The 21,715-nt window shown below is 42.1% G+C and overlaps 1 long non-coding RNA gene across 2 annotated transcripts in view; it reads left to right on the top strand.

Moving 5' to 3' along the window:
* The first annotated feature begins 1,146 nt into the window (after positions 1-1,146).
* LOC132020805 (uncharacterized) overlaps positions 1,147-21,715 on the top strand; it is a 55,129-nt gene continuing 34,560 nt past the window's right edge. For both annotated transcript variants that reach the window (XR_009405090.1, XR_009405089.1), the window contains exon 1: positions 1,147-1,303. This is a non-coding gene — a long non-coding RNA (uncharacterized LOC132020805). The remainder of the gene's footprint in view (positions 1,304-21,715) is intronic.

Below are 21,715 nucleotides of genomic sequence, written 5' to 3'. Positions count from 1 at the left end.
GAAGGGTTTGACAAGTTAGTCAAGAATGGAGGATGTGGGAGGTGAAAAGCACTGTACATTTTCATTTTTGTTTTTATTTTATTTTATTTTATTTTTTTAAAGATTTTATTTATTTATCAGAGAGAGAGGGGAGAGAGTGAGCACAGGCAGACAGAATGGCAGGCAGAGGCAGAGGGAGAAGCAGGCTCCCCGCCGAGCAAGGAGCCTGATGTGGGACTCGATCCCAGGATGCTGGGATCATGACCTAAGCTGAAGGCAGCTGCTTAACCAACTGAGCCACCCAGGTGTCCCTTATTTTATTTTTTTAAGTAGGCTCCACTCCGAATACGGGGCTTGAATTCATGAGCCTGAGATCAAGAGTCTCATGCTCTGTCAACGGAGACAGCCGGGTACCCCACACTGCACATCTCCTTAAAATTTATTTATTTATTTATTTATTTATTTATTTATTTAATAAAATATTTTATTATTGTTTAAAGATTTTTTTTTTTTTTTGACAGAGTTCACAAGTAGGCAGAGAGACAGGCAGAGAGAGAAAGGAGGAAGCAGGCTCCCTGCTGAGCAGAGAGCCGGATGCAGGGCTCCATCCCAGGACCCTGGGATCATGACCTGAGCGTAAGGCAGAGGCTTTAACCCACTGAGCCATCCAGGCACCCCATAAAATTATTTAAATTATTTATTTATTTTGCACAAAAGTTTTTTAAAAGATTTTATTTATTACTTTTTTTGGCAGAGAGAGACATAGCGAGAGAGAGGGGACACAAGCAGGGGGAGTGGGAGAGGGAAAAGCAGGCTTCACACGGAACAGGGAGCTGGATGCAGGGCTCCATCCCAGGACCCTGGGATCATGACCTGAGCCGAAGGAAGATGCTTAATGACTGAGCCACCCAGGCACCCTTTATTTTGCACATCTTGATTCATTAGAAAAATTACTAAAAGAAATAACTGCCTGAGCGTTGATATGACCAGGTAGGTTATGGTTGGAGAGAGTGGTATGTGTTCAGCTATGGAATTATTTTGGGTAGAGGCCAGGTCTAGCTCAGACATGGGCTGTAAAAAAAGGGAGTAACATATTTCTGGCTAATAAAAGAATAAGTGAGTAATTTTTTTCTTTCAAGATTTTATTTATTTGTCAGAGAGAGAGTGCATAAGCAGGCAGAGAGGCAGGCAGAGGAAGAGAGAGAAGCAGGCTCCCGGCTGAGCAGGGAACCCAATGTGGTACTTGATCCTGGGACCCTGGGATCACAACCTGACCTGAAGGCAGCGGCTTAACCAACTCAGCCACCCAGGCATCTCAGATTAAGTGAGTATCAAAGGAAATTGGGTTTGGAAATGGGAAGAACAAAAGAAAAGAAAATTATGTAATCACCTTTACCCTAACAGTCCAATACAAAAATAATAATTTAGATGTTCCTTTGTTTTCATTATTTTTCATATATATACACTTGTTTGTATGCACAGTCTAAAGAAAGTTGTGAAAACCATATACATGCCGATTTATAATCTTTTTGGGAAAATTTTAATTCATTTTTTGGGAATCCCAGTGCTTACTTCTTTATCTTCTTAAACCCTCTGGCAATGTCCTCTGACTTTTTTTCACATATTACATCAAGTATGTTTCCTTCTATTAAACATTTTTCAAAATATATGAGTTTTATTGGGTGTATAATAATTTAGTCTGTATATCTCCAGCATCATCCATTAGTTCTTATGATCACATTTGTGTTATCTACAATGTTTTGTTTTTATAAATACTATAATTATCTATCACATACATTGCTATCTATATTATGTGAATTTATAATTCATTTTTATAAAGATTTTATTTGTTTTTTTTAAGATGTTATTTCGTTGAGAGACAGCATGGGTGATAGGGGGGAGGGTCAGAAGGAGAGGGTGAAGCAGACTCCCTGCTGAACGTGGAGCCAGAAGCTAAAGCAGGAGCTAAGCTGGGCTCAGTGTGAGGCTCAATTCAGGCCTTAGTCAGGGCTCACTGTGGGGCTGACCCCAGGACCCAGAGATCATGACCTGAGCCAAAGTCAGGCTCAACCAGCTGAGCCACCAAGCGTGCCGGTACTAGAACTTTTTTTTGCAGTGTTTTTGTGGTATAGACTTTCATTCCTGGTACTTTGGGCAGTGTGAAAGATAGTGAGTGCTTGCCCAGGCAGCGAGGGGCCTGCGTTTGATTTACAGGAAAGCCTTGACTGGTCTTGGTAAGCTGGAGCCGGGGACACAATTGTGAGAGCTCCACAGGAAGGAGGACTTGTTCTGTGAGAGTTAAAAATGGCAGATAAGAGCTTGAAAACATGAGCTACTCTTACTGGTTACTCATAGTATAATTTTATGAAAATCATGGGGCAAATAATTTCATGTCTCTACTTTTTTTTTTTTTTTAAGATTTTATTTATTTATTTGACAGACAGAGATCACAAGTAGGCAGAGTCAGGCAGAGAGAGAGAGGGGGAAACAGGCTCCTCGCTGAGCAGAGAGCCCGATGCGGGGCTCGATCCCAGGACCCTGAGATCGTGACCTGAGCGGAAGGCAGAGGCTTAACCCACTGAGCCACGCAGGCGCCCCCAAATATTTTTCTTTTCTTTTCTTTTTAAATATTTTATTTATTTATTTACTTGTCAGAGAGAGAGAGAGAGCAGAAGCAGGCAGAGTGGTAGGCAGAGGCAGAGAGAGAAGCAGGCTCCCTGCTGATCAAGGAGCCCGATGTGGGATCCTGGGATCATGACCTGAGCTGAAGGCAGTGACTGAACCGACTGAGTCACCCATGCATCCCAATGTTTTTCTTTTAATGAGAAAACACACTCAATTGCAAGAAAGGCATTAAAGAGTAAAAAAACATTGCTGTTGCTGGGGTGCCTGAGTTGTTCATTTGGTCGAGCATCTGACTCTTGGTTTGGGCTCAGTTCATGATCTCAGGGATGTGGGATCGAGCCCCATGTCAGGCTCCAGGCTCAGCAGGAAGTTGGCTTCCTCTCTCCCTCATTTCCTTTTGCCCCTCCCCCGTCACACTCTTCCCCTCTTTTTCTTTCTCTCTCAAATAAGTAAATAAATCTTTAAAGTGAAGGAGCTTCTTATTAAACACATTAGTTACCTTATTTTAATGCTATTTTTATTTATTGCCTTTGATATAGTTAGGATTTAGAATATATTTTTTATGTAGTATAAAAATGTTAAAACCTATAGCTATGACTTTTTAAAAAGATTTTATTTATTTGAGAGAGAGCGAGGGAGAGAACAAACAGGGGGAGGGGCAAAGGGAGAGGGACGATGTGGGGCTCCATCCCAGGACCCTGAGGTCGCCACCTGAGCCGAAGTCAGATACTTAACCGAACAAATTACCCAGGTACCTCTATAGTTATGACTTTTTACAGACATACACATTTGCTCAAAAAAGGTATACATTTTTTGCTTATACAAAAGTTTATAGTTTTGTTTGTTTTATCTGATCAGGTAAAACATGTAAAAGCCGACTACTTAATGGTTTATGTTCTTTTTAATGCAAAATTTCTCAGACATATTGCACTTGTGCACCTATCAAAGTTTGTTTACTCCTTTATGAAGACTCTCACATGGCGATAATGGGTTGTTCCCATTCATGATGACTTAGGAAATAAGGTTTAGGTTCGTTAAGCAAGCTTCCCCACTAAGTACAGATTATTATTGACTGCTGCTGTTTTATCTTTTATAGTCATAAAAATGTCATGTCTTTATTACTCGACATGAATTAAATTTAGGACACAAGTTGGAGCTGTCTTCCCAGCAATGCCATTAACAGAAATAATACGTAATGTATCTGAGTTGTGAACCGTAAACAAATAGACCTGTGGATTTTTGTGAGTTCCAAGCAACAAATCTTGAACCCTTTGTTTTCACAGAGAGGCACCAACAGTGTCAAGGAGAATTCTTCTCCAAGAGGTGCAGAATCATCCTTTTTTCTCAAACAATTGTCTGTATTCTCAGCATTCAGTATAAAATGCAGAACCACCCTGCTGGAGGGGCAGGGGGTGAAAGGGCTGGGGTGGCTGGGTGATGGACTCTGGGTGATGGGACACAGGTATGTGCTATGGTGAGTGCTGTGAATTATGTAGGAATGATGAACCACAGACCTGTACCCCTGAAACAAATGACACATTATGTGTTAATTTTAAAAAAGTAATAAAAAAAAGTGGAGAACCACCCTTTGCTCCTTTCTCAGTTGAAGGACTCGCATTTTCTTTCTCAATTCCAGTTGTTCAAAAGCTCTCTAAGAGTTTAATTTTTTTCCTCCATTGTCAATACCAGGTTCTCAAAATTGCTTCTTTTTCTGTGTTCAGCTTTGAGAATGTAGCCCTTCTTCTTCTTCTTCTTCTTTTTTTTTTTTTTTTAAAGATTTTATTTGTTTATTTGACAGAGAGAGATCACAAGTAGGCAGAGAGGCTGGCAGAGAGAGAGAGAGAGAGAGAGAGGAGGATGTAGCCCTTCTAACAAAAAGTTGTTAGTAAAAAGAATCTTGGAAATGGAAGAAAATATCCTTCCTCCCCGAAAACTACAAGCAAAGCCGTTCAAGTCCTTCATCATAAAACCGTCCTCACATGATATATCTCTGCTCCTTTCTAAGGCCGGTACGGCCTGCGTCGTGCCTGAGCTCATCCTCTCTGATTGCTCCCGGCTTGGACTCCGGGAAGTCTTGCGGTTGTCTATTGCGTCATCACCTATTTCCTCCAGTACTAGATGTTTCCCGTCAGTGTACAAACATACTACTAATGCAGAATTCTGAAGCCATCTGGGGATATCTGATGGTAGGCCATTAAAAATCCTTCATCTGGGGCGCCTGGGTGGCTCAGTGGGTTAAGCCTCTGCCTTCGGCTCAGGTCATGGTCCCGAGGTCCTGGGATTGATCCCCGTGTTGGGGCTCTCTGTTCGGCAGGGAGCCTGCTTCCTCCTCTCTCTCTGCCTACTTGTGATCTCTCTCCCTCTGTCAAATAAATAAATAAACTCTTAAAAAAGAATCCTTCATCTATTTTTATTTTTAAGGATTTTTAAAAAGATTATTTATTTATTTATTTGAGAGAGAGAGAGAGAGAAAGAGAGAGAGATCTCAAGTAGGCAGAAAGGCAGGCAGAAAGAGAGTAAGAAACAGGCTCCCCGCCAGAGAGCCTGATGTGGGGGCTCGATCCCAGGACCCTGAGATCATGACCTGAGCCAAAGACAGAGGCTTAACCCACTGAGCCACCCAGGCACCCCAATAAATGAAATCTTTTTTTAAAAAAGAGAAGCTGAAAAACTAAATAAAATGAATTGCTATGTGCTATCATAAAACCCAAGTATATAACAATAAAGGAAATATATTCAGGGAAACAGATGACCAGATGAGGAAAAAGAAAAAAAAAAATCTCAGGGTAGATGGTGGCCAGCTGTGTGGGGGAATAAGGGCGTATCTCCTAGGGCAGATTGGGAGGGTTAGTAGATGACTGTTCTGCTTGTGTCTGTTTCGGTTGCCCAAGACATGGAGTGCTTCATGGAAGCACCAGGAATTCAGTGATTTCTCAATAACTTTTCTAACTCGTGAGTCAGGAAAAAATAAGAAATCAGACTACTCTTCAATCTTGAAGATTGCTGTCTTTTTAGGGCTTGGTCTTGCTCAGAATCTGGTCCTGTGGCTCCGTCACCCAATCCAGTCTAAAACCATGTGTTGCATTTGTCTGTAACACTCCTTACATCTCTTTTTAAATCTAGAACAGTCTTTCTTTTGTGACATTGTGAAATGCTGAAGGCACTGGATTCTCTAGAATGTCTCATATTTTGGATTTTTCTGCTTATTTTCTCCCGGGTTCACCTAACTTTTCCTTTTATGCCCTAAATTTTCTATAAACTGGAAGTTAAATAATCTTGGTCTTCATATAAAGTAGTATTACTGCCAACAATATAAAATATTTAAAAAAAAGATTTAATTAATTTATTTGAGAAAGAGAAAGAGTGAACAGGGAGAAGAGCAGAAGGAGAGGGACAAGCAGGCTGAGCAGGGAGCCCAGTGCGGGACTGAGATCATCACCTGACCCAGAACCAAGAGTCAGACGCTTTAAACAACTGAGCCACCCAGGTGCCTCAACAACGTAAAATAATCGATGCCTATTTTATATAGCTTCACACTGGGACAAATATAAGTTCCAGTTTCCCCCAGTCAATGTGGCTAAGAGAGACTGCTGGATTGGAGAAATTATGGTGTGATCTGGAGGGATGGAAATACTGTCCTCTTCTGAGGCATTCATTGTAAGGGAATTATAGACATGGGGCAGTGGCTGGTGGTGAAAGTAGCTTCAAGAGAAGGTGTATTTGAAATGAGAGAAATGGGAACAATTTTGGTGCTGATGGATGTAATCCACGGAGGGGAAAAAAACTTGATGAAGAAGGAGAGAGGGGAGAACTGGCCAGAACAAAACCGTGGGCTACATCCAAGGGATGGGGTTTTGTGTACCAGTGCTGAGTTTGGCGTTAGTTAGGAGCAGAGAGAAGTTGTCTGTTGTAGCAGGAGAAAAGGCAGAGCATGTGGGTGCAAGTGATAAATTAGAGGCAATCTTTTTTTCGATTACCTTTCTCCTTTTTTTTAAAGATTTTATTTTTAAGTGATCTCTACACCCAACGTGGGGCTGGAATCTACAACCCCAAGATCAAGAGTCACGTGCTCCACCGATAGAGCCAGCTGGGTGCCCCTGATTCACTTCTTAAAAGCATTTATGTATAGCTTAAAAAAAAAAAACCTCCCAGAAATATAAATATGAATATCCCCAGTCAGTCCTGGAAAGTCTAACTCATTTCTACAAGGTCAGAAGGCAATTTTATAATATAGAAATACTTTAATTTGTTAAAAACATATTCACTCTATAATATTTCTGTGACAAAGTATGCTGAAATAAAAATACTTGAACCATAAATCCTTTTGCATGTGTCTAACATAGTCTTCTGGAAGTGGCACTGCTTGCTGATACGGCATGTGTGTTTTACATTTTGAGAGGTACAGTTATCCTTCAAAATAATTATATTTGAAGAGTAATCAGCACTCATTGGGTGGATGGCCATTTGGTGTTGATGAGGTTGGGTTGGGGGTGTTAGGGTAGGTGTCAAGGTTGATGCTAAAGTAAGCATAACTGTAGAATGAGTGATGGGTCATTGGTGGGTGTCAAACAATGACAGCTCAAGACAACTTTCCCATGTTAAGATTTGGTGTGTAGTTGCTTTGGAGTTCCTTTCTAATGTTTCTCTGTCTTTGTCCTTTGGTATTTCTGTTTGCATTGGACATCCAAGTGGTTTCCTATGAGTAGCCTGTCATGGTTTTTTTCCTTTATATCTATTCAGTCCTATATCCCACCAACAAAGCTTTCAGCCCAAGCCTCTATAATAGTTGTCTGCCTTACCATCAACTTCATCATCAAGGAGGATCAAGGGGGGTCCTAATGTATCGAAAAACTCTCAGACCTTACTGAGTAAAACACTGTCTGCCAGTTTGTGACCTTATGGCCCAACTATCCAGACACTTTTTTTTCTCTTCCACTTCTGGGAAATATCCACATGCTATCAAAAACAGAGTCAATCTCAACATATTGCTAAAAGCTTTTGAATAATAATGAAAGGCTATTGAGGGCAAAGATCTCATATTAGAATACTTATTATCCCACATAAAAGCAGTTGGTGCTGGGTAATGAAGACATACTTAATAGTTGTGGTATAGCACTTCCGGACCCTGTTGCAAGGCCCTCCCATGTGGTCGTACACTTTTCCTTCCATCAGCATCTTCCCCTGAGTCTCTCTAATCATGATCCTTTTCAACTCCCTCCATTCTTGATATGTCTATTAAGTATGGGAGTCAAAATTTGAAATGCCCTATATAGGCTAAAACTTAATGTATGCTCAGAGTGATTGCAATCTAGTTAGAACATTGACAGAAGTAATAATTATTTTTTCTTTGGACTGATTCTTTGATATTACCTGTCTGTCTCTTTCTTTTAATCATACTCAGGCTTTTAAAGTCTCTCTCTTCCCAACAGCAGTGCATGTGTAGAGGGAGGAGGGGGCCGGCAGTGAGAGGGACACAGAGATCTCTCAAAGTGGGGGACACTTGGGTGGCTCAGTCGGTTCAGCATCTAACTTTTGATTTTGGCTTGGATCATGATCTCAGTGTCATGAGATCAAGCCCTGTATCAGGCTCTATGCTGGACATGGAGCCTGCTTGGGATTCTCTCTCTCCCTCTGACTACCCCCTCCCCTCTCACGCATGCACATGCTCTCTCTCTCAGAAAGAAAGAAAGGAAGGAAGGAAGAAAGAAAGACATTATTAAATGTATCTGATGTTTCATTTTTTAAAGGTTTTAATTTTTTTTTAAATTTTTAATTTTTTATAAACATATATTTTTATCCCCAGGGGTACAGGTCTGTGTAAAGGTTTTAATTTTAATTTCAGTCAACTTAATAGTTATATTAGTTTCTGATGTTTAATTTTATTTTTTATTTTTTTAAAGATTTAATTTATTTATTTGACAGAGATCACAAGTAGGCAGAGAGGCAGGCAGAGAGAGAGAGGAGGAGGAAGCAGGCTCCTTGCAGAGCAGAGAGCCCAATGTGGGGCTCAATCTCAGGACTCTGGGATCATGACCTGAGCCGAAGGCAGAGGCTTGAACCCACTGAGCCACCCAGGTGCCCCTGATGTTTAATTTTAATATTTTATTTTATCTAAAACATTTTTATTAAATATTTATTTATTTATTTAACAGAGAGAGATGTCAAGTAGGCAGAGAGGCAGGCAGAGAGAGAGGGGGAAGCAGACTCCCTGCTGAGCAGAGAGCCTGATGTGGGGCTCGATCCCAGGACCCTGAGATCATGACCTGAGCCTAAGGTAGAGGCTTCAACCCACTGAGCCACACAGGTGCCCCATATTTATAAAAAATTAAAAAAATTTTTTTTAAATGTATTTGAAAGAGAGAGAGAATGTCATAGAGAGAAGCAGACTCTCCATGGAGCTGGGAGTCCACGGGATTCGATCCCAGACTCTGGGATCATGACCTGAGCCGAGGGCAATTGCCCAACCAACTGAGCCACTCAGGCGCCCTATATTTTATTTTTATACACCTATTTGGTACTGATAATTACAGCAGCATTAGGAGTCTTCTTCCACTGCTACTCACTGAAAAATAATATTCAATAAAAAGCATAAAACATCAGTTTCCCAAACTATTATATTAAATTGTTGGGGCGCCTGGTGGCTCAGTGGCTTAAAGCCTCAACCTTAGGCTCAGGTCATGATCTCAGGGTCCTGGGATCGAGCCCCGCATCGATCAGAGAGCCTGCTTTCTTCTCTCTCTCTGCCTGCCTCTGCCTACTTGTGATCTCTGTCTGTCAAATAAATAAAAAAAATTGTTAAAAGCTACCATTCTCTACATAATCTTTGCTCTTCATGTTCTGTACTTTTGCTTCCTATTTTTCTGTTCTCTGGTTGGTTCAAGATATTCTCATCATTTTGTTTCGTTTTTGTTTGTTTTGTAATCCCATGGGTGTGATTCTGTGTCTTGATGTCATTCCTCAGTTTTGGAAAATCTTGGCCATTATATCTTCAAAAATGTCTTCTACTTCCTTCTTTTTAAATTCTGCCTCTGGGACTCAATTACCTATGTTGGACCTTCTTGTAGTGACCCGCATATGCCACTTATGCTCTTTACTGCATTTCTTATCTTTTTCCTTCTGTTCTTCTGTACAGATATTTTCTTCTTACTGATCTTTCAGTTGACTTATTTCTTTTCTTTCTTTCTTTCTTTCTTTTTTTTTTTTAAGATAGTATCTATGCCCAACATGGGGCTTGAACTCACAACCCCCAGATCAATTCGGATGTTCTACCCACTGAGACAGCCAGGTGTCCTAACTAATTTCTTATTCAGCTGTGTGTAATCTGTTGTGAAAATCACCTATTGAATTCTTTTTTTTTTTTTTTTAAGATTTTATTTATTTATTTGACAGAAAGAGATCACAAGAAGGCAGAGAGGCAGGCAGAGAGGGAGAAGGAAACAGGCTCCCTGCTGAGCAGAGAACCCCAACGCAGTGCTCAATCCCAGGACCCTGAGACCATGACCCAAGCCGAAGGCAGAGGCTTAACCCACTGAGTCACCCAGGCGCCCCCACCTATTGAATTCTTAATTTGTGGGGCGCCTGGGTGGCTCAGTTGGTTAAGCATCTGCTTTTTTTTTTTTTAAAGATTTTATTTATTTATTTGACAGAGATCACAAACAGGCAGAGAGACAGGCAGAGAGAGAGGAAGAGAGGTAGGTTCTCCGCTGAGCAGAAAGCCCGACTCGGGGCTCGATCCCAGGACCCTGGGATCATAACCCGAACTGAAGGCTGAGGCTTTAACCCACTGAGCCACCCAGGCACCCCAAGCATCTACTTTTGATTCAGGTCATGATCCCAGGGTCCTGGAATCGAGTCCCTCATTGGGCTCTTTGCTCAGTGGGGAGACTGCTTCTGCTTCTCATTCTCCCTGCTCTTGTGTCCTCTCTCTCTGTCAAATAAATAAATTAAATCTTTATAAAAAATAAATTAAATAAATTCTTAATTTGTGGGGCACCTGGCTGGATCAGTCCATAGAGAATGCAACTCTTGGTTGGTGTGGGGTTGTGAGTTTGAGCCCCACATTGAGCACAGGGAGCCTAACTCGGGACTTGATCCCAGGACCCTGAGATCATGACCTGAGCTGAAGGCAGACACTCAACCAACTGAGCCACCCAGGTGCCCTACACCTTTTTAAAAATAAACTTTATATTTAGAATAGTTGCGTATTTCAATTGAGAACATAGTGCAGAGAGTTCCTGCAACATACCCAGTTTCCCTACTACTAACTACTACCAATATCAGTATGGTACCTTTGTCACAACTAATGACATGACAATAATACATTATTATTGACAAAAGCCTATACTCAATTCAAATTTCCTTATTTTATAACCTAATGTTCTTTTTCTGTCCCAGATTTACCCAGGATACCACATTACATTTAGTCATCAGGTCTCCTTGAACTTCCTCAAGCTGCGACAGTTTCTCAGACTTCCCTTGTTCTTGATGTCCTTGAAGGAAGAATATTGGTCATGTATTTTGTAGAAGGTCCCTGTAGTGAATGTGATATATTTCTCATGATAAGTTAGTTTGCAGGTTTTTCAGGGCAAAACCAGGAGTAAAGGGCCATCAAGGGTACATACTATCAACATGCTCATCGTTCTTGATGTTGACCTTGAGCCCGGGGCTGAGGTAGTGTTTGTTGGTTTCTCCACTATAAAGTCACTCTTTTATCCTCCTTTGTATTGTACTCTTTGGAAAGAAGTCACTATTCCCAGTCGCATTTAAGGAATGGGGAGCTATGCTCCAACTTAAGTTTGTATACATAATATCGAGTATTCAACTGACAATATTAGACATACAAAAAGACAAGAGCTTACCTAAAACAGAAAATAAGATAAAACCCAGGTCCAGAGGCTAGAGTTATTAAAATCAGACTTAAAATACCTATGATTGGGGCACCTGGGTGGCTCAATGGATTAAAGCCTCTGCTTTCGGCTCAGGTCATGATCCCAGGGTCCTGGGATCCAGCCCTGCATCGGGCCCTCTGCTCCGAGGAGAGCCTGCTTCCTCCTCTCTCCGCCTGCCTCTCTTGCCTACTTGTAATCCCTGTCTGTCAAATAAATAAATAAAATCTTGTAAAAAAATTTTTTAAAATATCTTATTAAGATGCTTAATAATATAAGTAATAAGATGAAAATTTTCAGCAGAGCACTAGAAACAGAGTCTATTTTTAGCCCTCCAGGGCAGTTCGGGGTGGGTCCTATATTGTTTCCCCCTCATAACCCGTGGGGTTCCCAAAACTAGTCAGCTTACCAACCAGCCTCCGAATTGCCACTTTCTGTGAGGATACCCAGTCTTTCCGGCACTGCAAATGCCTTGTCCGCACTTTCCTTCTCTCTAACACCTTGACTTCTTCAATTCCTTACAGCACTGAATGCTTTCAAGTAGTTGTTCTTTTTATTTTTTTCTTTTAAAAGATTTTATTTATTTATTTGACAGAGAGAGATCACAGGTAGGCAGAGAGGTAGGGAGAGAGAGAGGAGGAAGCAGGCTCCCTGCTGAGCAGAGAGCCCGATGTGGGGCTCGATCCCAGGACCCTGGGATCATGACCTGAGCCGAAGGCAGAGGGTTAACACACTGAGCCACCCAGGTGCCCCCTGAGTGAGGCTTTTAACTGTTTTACATTTCCTTATATTTAAATCAATATTCAGTTTATTGTGGTTGTAAGTTTTTACTTTTTTTTATTCATAGGGTTTTTTTTTTTTTTTAAAGATTTTATTTATTTATTTGAGAAAATGCGGCAGAAGGAGAGGGAGAAGCAGACTCCCGACTAAGCAGGGAGCCTGATGTGGGGCTGGATCTGCTGAAGGCAGATGCATAACTGACTGAGCCACTCAGGAGCCTCTGATTCTAAATTTTTAAAACTTAGTTTTCGGGGTGTCTTCTCTCTTTGGTCCCAGGATTAGAAAAGGGAATACATTTTCAGCTGCTGGAAGATGGCACTGGAAGAGTGGACAAGCCCTTTTCATTTCTAAGAAAGTGAATTCCCGACAGAGTGTACTAATCACAGAGGCAGTTGCGAGGAGATCTTGCAGTATTGTGTCCCTAATCTAGACAAGATAGTGCCCACACCACCCATTTCCTGACTTCCAAACACACATTTTAGAGGTCGTCTCAGAGAATGAATTTGTACAGCATAATTTTTAACAGTCAGATCTGGCTTCAGTTTCTCTACTTCGTAGCTTGTGACTTAAGTCAAATGTTCAGGGTTTCTAAGATTTCTTCTTATGGATGCCAGTCTGTATAATGGGGGTCATGATAGTCACTGCACAGAGTGTTACAAGTGAAAAGACGGTGTAATTTTTCAAAAATTTTCTAGACTCACCACTAGAAAGTGTTCAGTATCAAATAACTCTACTGCTTAAAAAAAAAAAATACCATGGATTTTGTGTTTCTAGCTAGTACCACAGAACTATGATTCCCCCCACCCCCTCCATGGTCGGAAAGTAATGTTTAACTTTTACCAGTACTGCGTGTGTGTCGGGTAAGGATGTTCCTAAAAGCAGATTGCATCCCACCATTCTGTTAATAAAGAATGAAGTGACAAAATGCATTATAAAAATGAACCAAAATAAGGAGCGCCTGGGTGGCTCAGTTGTTAAGCATCTGTCTTCAGCTCAGGTCATAGTCCCAGGTCATGATCCTAGGGTCCTGGGATCGAGCCCCAACTGGGGAAGCCTGATTCTCCCTCTCCCACTCCCCCTGCTTGTATTCCCTCTCTTGCTGTCTCTCTCTCTGTCAAAAAATAAAATCTTAAAAAAAACCAAAACACCTAAAAGTGTCCTTTAGATACATAGATCTTGAATTCTAACCGGCACAACAGGTGTTTTGTTGTTGTTTTTCCTAAGATTTTATTTATTTGACAGAGACAGAGAGAGAGAGGAACACAAGCAGGGGGAGAGAGAGGGAGTAGCAGGCTTCCCACTGAACAGGGAGCCTGATGTGGGGTCCATTCCAGGACCCTGGGATCATGACCTGATCCGAAGGTCATGGTCTATGACTGAGCCACCCAGGTGGACCCAAACACAGGTGTTTTGACCAGAAGATGATTTTTCTAATCTTAAGGCAGATATTTCACTCTCTTCTGTATAATTTTGCCCTCATCACAGGGATGGTTTGCAGCACCACTGGGGGTGGGAGTGGTGTGGTGGGAACATTTTTCTGTAATAAAAAGAGTGCCTTGGTGGCTTAGTCTGACTTCTGCTCAGGTCATGATCTCAGGGTTCTGGGATCGAGTCCTGAGCCCTGCGTTGGGTTCCCTGCTCAGTGGGGAACCTGCTGCTCCCTCTGCTTCTGGTCCCTTCACCCTTTTGCTCTCTTTCTCTCTCTCTCTCTTAAAAAAAAAAAAGTATTTTCACCTGGCCATTTGAGCCTCTCTGCTGACTCCTTTCCTGCCTGTGGACAGGCTTCCGATGAACAAGTTTGTGTCTCTCCTGATAGGAGCGAGACATGCTCTGTGGTGGCTTCACTTTTAAGTTCTCTTGGGGTGCAGATCTTGAAACAAACAAAACCCTTGCTTCTCCGCAGGATGTACAATGTATCCCAGCTCTTGGTTCCTGAGAGGTGGACCTACCAGGATTGAAAATTCTTACCAGGTCTGGCACATTAGAGCCAGGAACTTTGCCAGTTTCAATCACCCAGAACCCCTTACATTCTACTGTTAAATGATCATAGGTCCAAGATGCCTTTAGGTTTTTGTGGCAGGCCCGTTGTATGTGTCTCAATGGCTCTATCTGCTGTCAGAAAGAGGAATATGGGGCTCCTGGGTGGCTCTGGTCATGATCCCAGGGTCCTGGGATAGAGCTCCATATCAGGCTCCCCGCTCATCAGGAAGCCTGTGTGTCAAATAAATAAATAAAATCTTAAAAAAGAGAGAAAAAGAAAGAAAGAAAGAAAGAAAGAAAGAAAGAAAGAGGAACATGATTTCATCCTTCACATTTTAGATTTTGGGACTAAGCAAAGTCAGTGGCCATTGGGAATCGTGGGCCTCTTTCTGCTGTTTTTTTTTTTTTTTTTTTTTTAAGATTTTTATTTATTTATTTTATTTTTGATAGAGAGAGATCACAAATAGGCAGAGAGGCAGGCAGAGACAGAGGGGGAAGCAGGCTCCCTGCTGAGAGAGGAACAGAGAGCCCGATGCGGGGCTCGATCCCAGGACACTGAGATCATGACCTGAGCCGAAGGCAGCGGCTCAATCCACTGAGCCACCCAGGTGCCCCTTGTTTTTGTTTTTTAAAAAAGATTTTATTTATTCACTTGACAGAGAGAGAGAAAACCAGCAGGCAGAGAGGCAGGCAGAGAGAGAGAGGGGGAAGCAGGCTCCCCGCTGATCCCATGACCCTGAGATCAGGACCCCCGCTGAAGGCAGCGGCTTAAACCATTGAGCCACCCAGGTACCCCTCCTTTCATACTGTTCTGTCAGAATCCTCCCAGACTAAGGACTAAGTGAGTAGCATTATGGCTCAGTGTTTGTTTATATTTTAAGCCTGCAGCTGCTGTTATATTAATAGTACTCCACCCTAGGTTTTTTCCTTGGTGACGAGGTGTTACCTAGAGTTGATTAAAAATATGTATGTAACTCTTCAAATTGTTTCCATCCTCAGATATTATTGGTATGTTGTGATTTTGTAGGAAATTTTTTATATAAATTTCAAATTTATCAGGGTAAGGATTTACATCATCTCTTTTTATTTCAGCTTTATAATTGACATAAAACATTATGTAAGTTTAAGGTGTACAATGTGATGATTTGATACATATATATGTATCATATACATGTATCATATACATGTATCATATACATATATATGACATATATATATATATGTTGCAAAATGCTTATGACAATGAGGTTAGGTACATCCTTCACCTCACATAATTACCTTTTTGTTGGTGGTGAGGGTGGTATGGTGGAAATATTAAAGTTCTACTTTTTTTTTTTTTTTTAGATTTTATTTATTTGAGAGAGAGAGTATGAGTATGGGGGAGGGGTAGAGAGAGAAGGAAAAGCAGACTCCCCACTGAGCAGGGAGCTCCAAGAGGCAAGACGTGGTCCCAGCATTCTAGGATCATAACCTAAGCCACAGGCAGCTGCTTAACCGACTGAGCCTCCCAGGTGCCCCTAAAGTTCCTCTCTTAGAGCAACTTTCAAGGATACAACACAGTATTGTTAACTATGCACCACATTGCACATTAGATCCCTGGAACTTACTCCTCTTAGGACTGAAAGTTTGTATCCTTTGACCAACATCTCCCCATTTCTCTCCCTGCCCCCAGCCCCTGGCAAACATTATTCTACTCCGTTTCTCTTGTTTGACTTTTCTAGATTACACGTGTAAGATCATACAGTATTTGACTTTCTCTGACTTATTTCACTTAGCAAAATGCCCTTAAGGTCCATCTTTGTTATTGCAAATGATAGGATTTCTTTCCTTTTTTATGGCTGAATATCATTCCATTTTATACATATATACGTATCCCATGTTCTTTATCCATTCATCCATCTGTGACACTTAGGTTGTTTCCATGTCTTGGCTATCATGAATAATGCTGCAATGAACATAAGGGTGCAGATATTTCTTGGAGACAGTGATTTTGTTTCCTTTGGATATATACCTAGAAGTGGAATTGCTGCAACATATGGTAGTTCTATTTGCAAATTTTTGAGGAACCTTCATACTGTTTTCCACAGTGGCTGTATCAATTTACATTCCCACCAATAGTGCGTGAGGGTTCCCTTTTCTCCACATTCTTGCCAACATTTGTTATGTCTTGTCTTTTTGACAGTTTTCATTCTAACAAGTATGAGGTTCTCTTATTACATTTTTATTTTTTTAGTCAGTTTTTTTTTAGAAGATTTTATTTATTTATTTGACAGAGAGAGAGAGATCACAAGTAGGTAAAAAGGCAGGCATAGAGAGAGGGGGAAGCAGGCTCCCCGTTGAGCAGAAAGCCTGATGTGGGGCTTGATCCCAGGACCCTGGGAAGGACCCAAAGGCAGAGGTTAAACCCACTGAGCCACCCAGGAGCCCCTCTTATTATATTTTTAGAGCTTTTTCAATAAATAAGAACATCATGTGTTTTCATTCCTAAAGTTAGAATGCGTGCCTTACCTTTTTAAAATAATTAACAGTCCTTCTAGAGTTTTATCAAATTTTTTAAAAAACATTTTATTTTTTAAGTAATCTCTGCACCCAAACTTAAACCTCAAGATCAAGGGGAACCTGGGTGGCTCACTTAGTTGAGCGTCTGCCTTCAGCTCAAGTCATGGTTCTGGGATCTTGGGATTGAGCCCTGAGTTGGGAGTCTGCTTCTCTCTCTCCCTCTGCCCTGCCCTGCCCCACCCCTCCCCCCCAAGCTTGTGCTGTCTCTTTTTCAATCTTTCAAAAAAATACATAAAATCTTAAAAAAAAAAACCCCAAACACTCTAAGACTAAGAGTCACATGATCCGGGGCGCCTGGGTGGCTCAGTGGGTTAAGCCGCTGCCTTCGGCTCAGGTCATGATCTCAGGGTCCTGGGATCAAGTCCCGCATGGGGCTCTCTGCTCAGCAGGGAGCCTGCTTCCCTTCCTCTCTCTCTACCTGCCTCTCTGCTTACTTGTGATCTCTCTCTGTCAAATGAATAAATAAAATCTTTAAAAAAAAAAAAGAGTCACATGATCCAACTGACCCCGACAGGTGCCCTCAGAATTTTATCAATTTTATTAGTCCTTTTAAAGAACCAATTTTTTTTTTAAATTTTATTTATTTATCAGAGAGAGCGGGGAAGAGAGCGAGCACAGGCAGACAGAATGGCAGGCAGAGACAGAGGTAGAAGGCAGGCTCCCTGCTGAGCAAGGAGCCCGATGTGGGACTCGATCCCAGGATGCTGGGATCATGACCTGAGCCGAAGGCAGCTGTCCAACCAACTGAGCCACCCAGGCGTCCCATAAAGAACCAATTTTTGACTCAGTTTTTTTCGTGGGTTTTTTGTTTTGTTTTGTTTTGTTTTTTTGTTTTTTAGGTTTTTATTTATTTACTTGAGAGAGCACAAACAAGATGAGGGGGAGAGGGGGAAGCAGACTCCTGCTGAACCAGGAGCCCGATGGGTATTTGCCGGGAATTTAATGGGTATTTATTTAATTTTATTGTGGTAACAACTCTCTTACTTTATTTTTTAAAAAGACTTTATTTATTTATTTGACAAAGATCACAACTAGGCAGATGAGGCAGGCCGGGGTGTGGGGTGCAGGCTCCCTGCTGAGCAGAGAGCCTGATGCAGGGCTCTATCCCAGGACCCTGAGATCATGACCTAAGCAGATGCTTAACCCACTGAGCCACCCAGGTGCCCCTCCCTTGCTTTTAAATATACTCTCACCAAGGAGCAAAACACCTGTCCTTTTGTAAACTCAGTATTTCCTACAAGTGGTAGCATCTAAATCTATCAACATGTAACAAATGCCTTTAACATAAAGTTTGCATTCCCCTTTAAGTAAACATATTTCATTTAATTGTAGAAGATTTTAAAACATATAAAAAGAATAAAGAGGGAAATAATGACAAATAAATAAGAAACAAAAAATCCAAACACATGAAATGAATTTCTGTGGATGTTGTTTTTTGTTTTTTACAGATTTTTATTTATTAATTTGAGAGAGAGCACGAGCAGGGGGGAGAGGGAGAAAGGCTCAGTCCCAGGACCCCTAGATCATGGCTGGAGCCAAAGGCAGATGCCCAGCTGACTGAGCCACCCACATGCACACTCCCCCTTGTGTCTCCCCTACCGTGGGACCACAAGTGATGGGGAATCAGAGCTTCTTTCAGGAGAGGGAGTCGGACAGACAGCTACCTTGTCCAAAGAACTCAAGCAAGGGTGCACATTACCCCCTCCTCACCAGGAGGTGGTAATGGCAAAAAGTAGCAATACAAGACCCTTTCAAGGTCTTGTAATTGGAGTGCATCCACTTTAAGTCTTTTAATGAGGATCTATTGGAGGTCAGGTCTGGTGCCAGCAGCCGCAGTAATTCTAGCTGTAAGAGAGGATATTAAAGTTGCGGCAGATAAAACACTCACACCCAGCTCTCAGGAACTGATGGGCTGCTGTGGCAAGGCAGAGGGGAGCCACTACCCGCCTGCCCCTTGGTGCCCCCTCCATGCTCTTAGTGGAGTGTCTGGGGGTGGGGGTGGGAGTCAAAGCATTGACTTTGAAAAAGAGTATTCAAAGCAAACCAGAGCCACCTGGATACCACAGCTAGAAATGGTGGAGCAGAACTCTAATGCTCTTTGTTGGCTTTTGGAACGGAGACCATGATGAAGAGGGATGGTTGGGGACATTCGTAATGCACCACTAGGGGTGAAATTCTTGAACTTATACAAGTAAAAAAAAAAGTTTCTATTAAAAAAGAACAATCATTTTCTCTTAATATATGTAAATGATGTCTGCATGGCCACATACATTTTGGGGGCATCACGGAGCTTTAGGAAAACAGTGGAGACTCTGTCAAGTACACTTGAGACATGGGCTTCGTACCAGCACCTCCCAACTTTGGGGGGCATTGGAATCACCTGGAGAGCTTGCTAAAATACAGATTGTTGTGTTCTACCCTCCCCCACCTTAGATACTAACCCTAGGGTGAGGCTCGAGAAGGGGCAAGTCTGACTTGTTCCCAGGGAACTGATGCTGCTGGCTCAGGGACCCCTTTCAGAACCACTGGGCAGCACAGTCCAATTCTTTTTTTTTTTTTTTTAAAGATTTTATTTATTTATTTGACAGAGAGAAATCACAAGTAGGCAGAGAGGCAGGCAGAGAGAGAGGAGGAAGCAGGCTCCCTGCCGAGCAGAGAGCCCAATGTGGGACTTGATCCCGGGACCAAGAGATCATGACCTGAGCCGAAGGCAGCGGCTCAACCCACTGAGCCACCCAGGTGCCCAGCACAGTCCAATTCTAACCAGAACAGATGTGTTCCAGGGTCAAGGATAATTAAGCAGTTGTCCTCATGGGTTAGAAGAGCCATCCATGTTGTGATCAGTCTACTAACCCAGGACCTCCCCCATGACTAAAGGAGGGAACTTTCTCAGGAAATGAGATGAGAACATTTCAGCTGTGAATGAGTTTTTGAAGGATTTTTCCTCTTTTCCTCATTCAGATTTTGGATTGAAATTATTACAAAGTTTTCCTTCTCCACATGATCATCAAACCCCTGGGGTAGTCTCTATAAGATGGTCTCTGTGGGTGGGGGTGGGGGGAAACACCTGGCTGGCTCAGTCAGTACAGCATGAGACTCTCGACTTCAGGGTTGTGAGTTCGAGCCCCATACTGGGCATAGAAATTACTTAAAAAAAATCTCAGGGAATTCATGTTGTAGTAATTCCTCAAACAGAAGCTTCTAGAATTGGGCTGCCTGGGTGGCTCAGTGGGTTAAGCCTTTGCCTTCGGCTCAGGTTACAATCTCAGGGTTCTGGGATTGAGCCCCGTGTTCGACTCTCTGCTCAGTGGAGAACCTGTTCCCCCTCCCCCACTGCCTACTTGTAATTTCTCTCTCTCTGTCAAATAAATAAATAAAATCTTAAAAAAAAAAAAAGAAAAAAAAAAAAAGAAAAGCTTCCAGCATCTGTAACCACAAGTACTTTTCACCAGCCTATGTGAAAACACATCATCAGTGTTTCTGCTTTTGTGGGCAGGGAGGATTGAAACCAAACAATTCTTGCCAGAATTTGAGGAGCTGACCAGAATGTTTAAGAAAAGATCACACCATGACACACCTTTAAAATCTTGCATTGGATTTTTTTTCTCTCTTTTGAAGACTTTAAGTAATTTCCATGCCCAATGTGGGGCTTGAAATTACAGCCCTGAGATCAAGAGTTGCATGCTTTTCCGACTGAGGAAGCCAGGAGCCCCTGGATTTGTCTAAATATAGCAAAGTGCTGTTTTTCTCAGAACTTTCAGAATTAGCTCTATGTTCACCAGAATGTGGGGACGTGGGGCACTTGTTTCCTGCTTGTGTTATAAGTTCCTAGAACAATGCCTGGCATGTGGTAGGTACTCTATACATACCTGTTAAGTAAATAATTAAAACCTAAATTTTATAAAGGGTAAAAATTCAGGGGTGCCTGGGTGGCTCGGTTGTTAAGTGTCTCCCTTTGGCTCAGGTCATGGTCTCAGAGTCCTGGGATGGAGTTCCGTATTGGGCTCTATGTTCGGTGGGAAGCCTGCTTCTCCCTCTCCTACTCCCCCTGCTTGTGCGCTCTCTCTCTCTCTGTCAAATAAATAAATAAAATCTTTTTTTTTAAAGGAAAAATTCACATAAGCATCGTCTCAGCTATCAGTGCATTCCACTTTCTCAATCATTGTTGCTCCTGAGGTTATAATTCTGTGGCTTTCAAGGAGCAGATACATTCCTTGGGGCTCCTTGTCAGGAGCTGAAGGTCATTCTAAACCGAGCATGACTCACTTTCCCTGACTAGTCAGCCTGATCATTTCTATAACGCCTACTGGGATATAATGTGGAGGAGAAGGCTCGGAAAGCATATGTATTACCAGAAGGCATGCTAGTAAGTCTATTCCATATTATACTGTCTTCTCTAATAAAAGACAAAAGAAGGGAAACACACTCAAAAATCTCTATGTCGGGGTGCCTGGGTGGCTCTATTGGTTAAGTGTCTGCCTTCAGCTTGGGTCATGGTCTTGGCGAACTGGGATCGAGTCCCGCATCGGGCTCCCTGCTCAGTGGGGAGTCTGCTTCTCCCTCCTCCTCTGCCTGCCCCCTGCCCCTTGTGCTCTCCTTCTCTCTCTCATAAATAAATCAATAAATGATACTTACTTTCCCCCTTTAAAAACATAAAAACCTCTGTGTCTACTCACTAACCTGACACACTTGCTAGATTGGTATTGAGCAAATTAATTCTGGATCAGTGCCTTGACAGTTGTCAACAGAGCCCTCTGTCTCTGTTCAGCCACGCTAGCCCATTCATGTTTCTTTTCTTTTCTTTTTTTAAGATTGTATTTGACAGAGGAAAAGAACGCAATCAGGGGAGTGGCAGGCAGAAAGAGGAGAAGCAGCCTCCCCCGTAGAGCAGGGAGCCCAATGCAGGA

The sequence above is a fragment of the Mustela nigripes genome, chromosome 6, assembly GCF_022355385.1.
Source record: "Mustela nigripes isolate SB6536 chromosome 6, MUSNIG.SB6536, whole genome shotgun sequence".
NCBI classification, from domain to species: domain Eukaryota; kingdom Metazoa; phylum Chordata; class Mammalia; order Carnivora; family Mustelidae; genus Mustela; species Mustela nigripes.
Note: the sequence above shows the minus strand (reverse complement) of the source record. Positions and strands in the feature narration are given on the sequence as shown.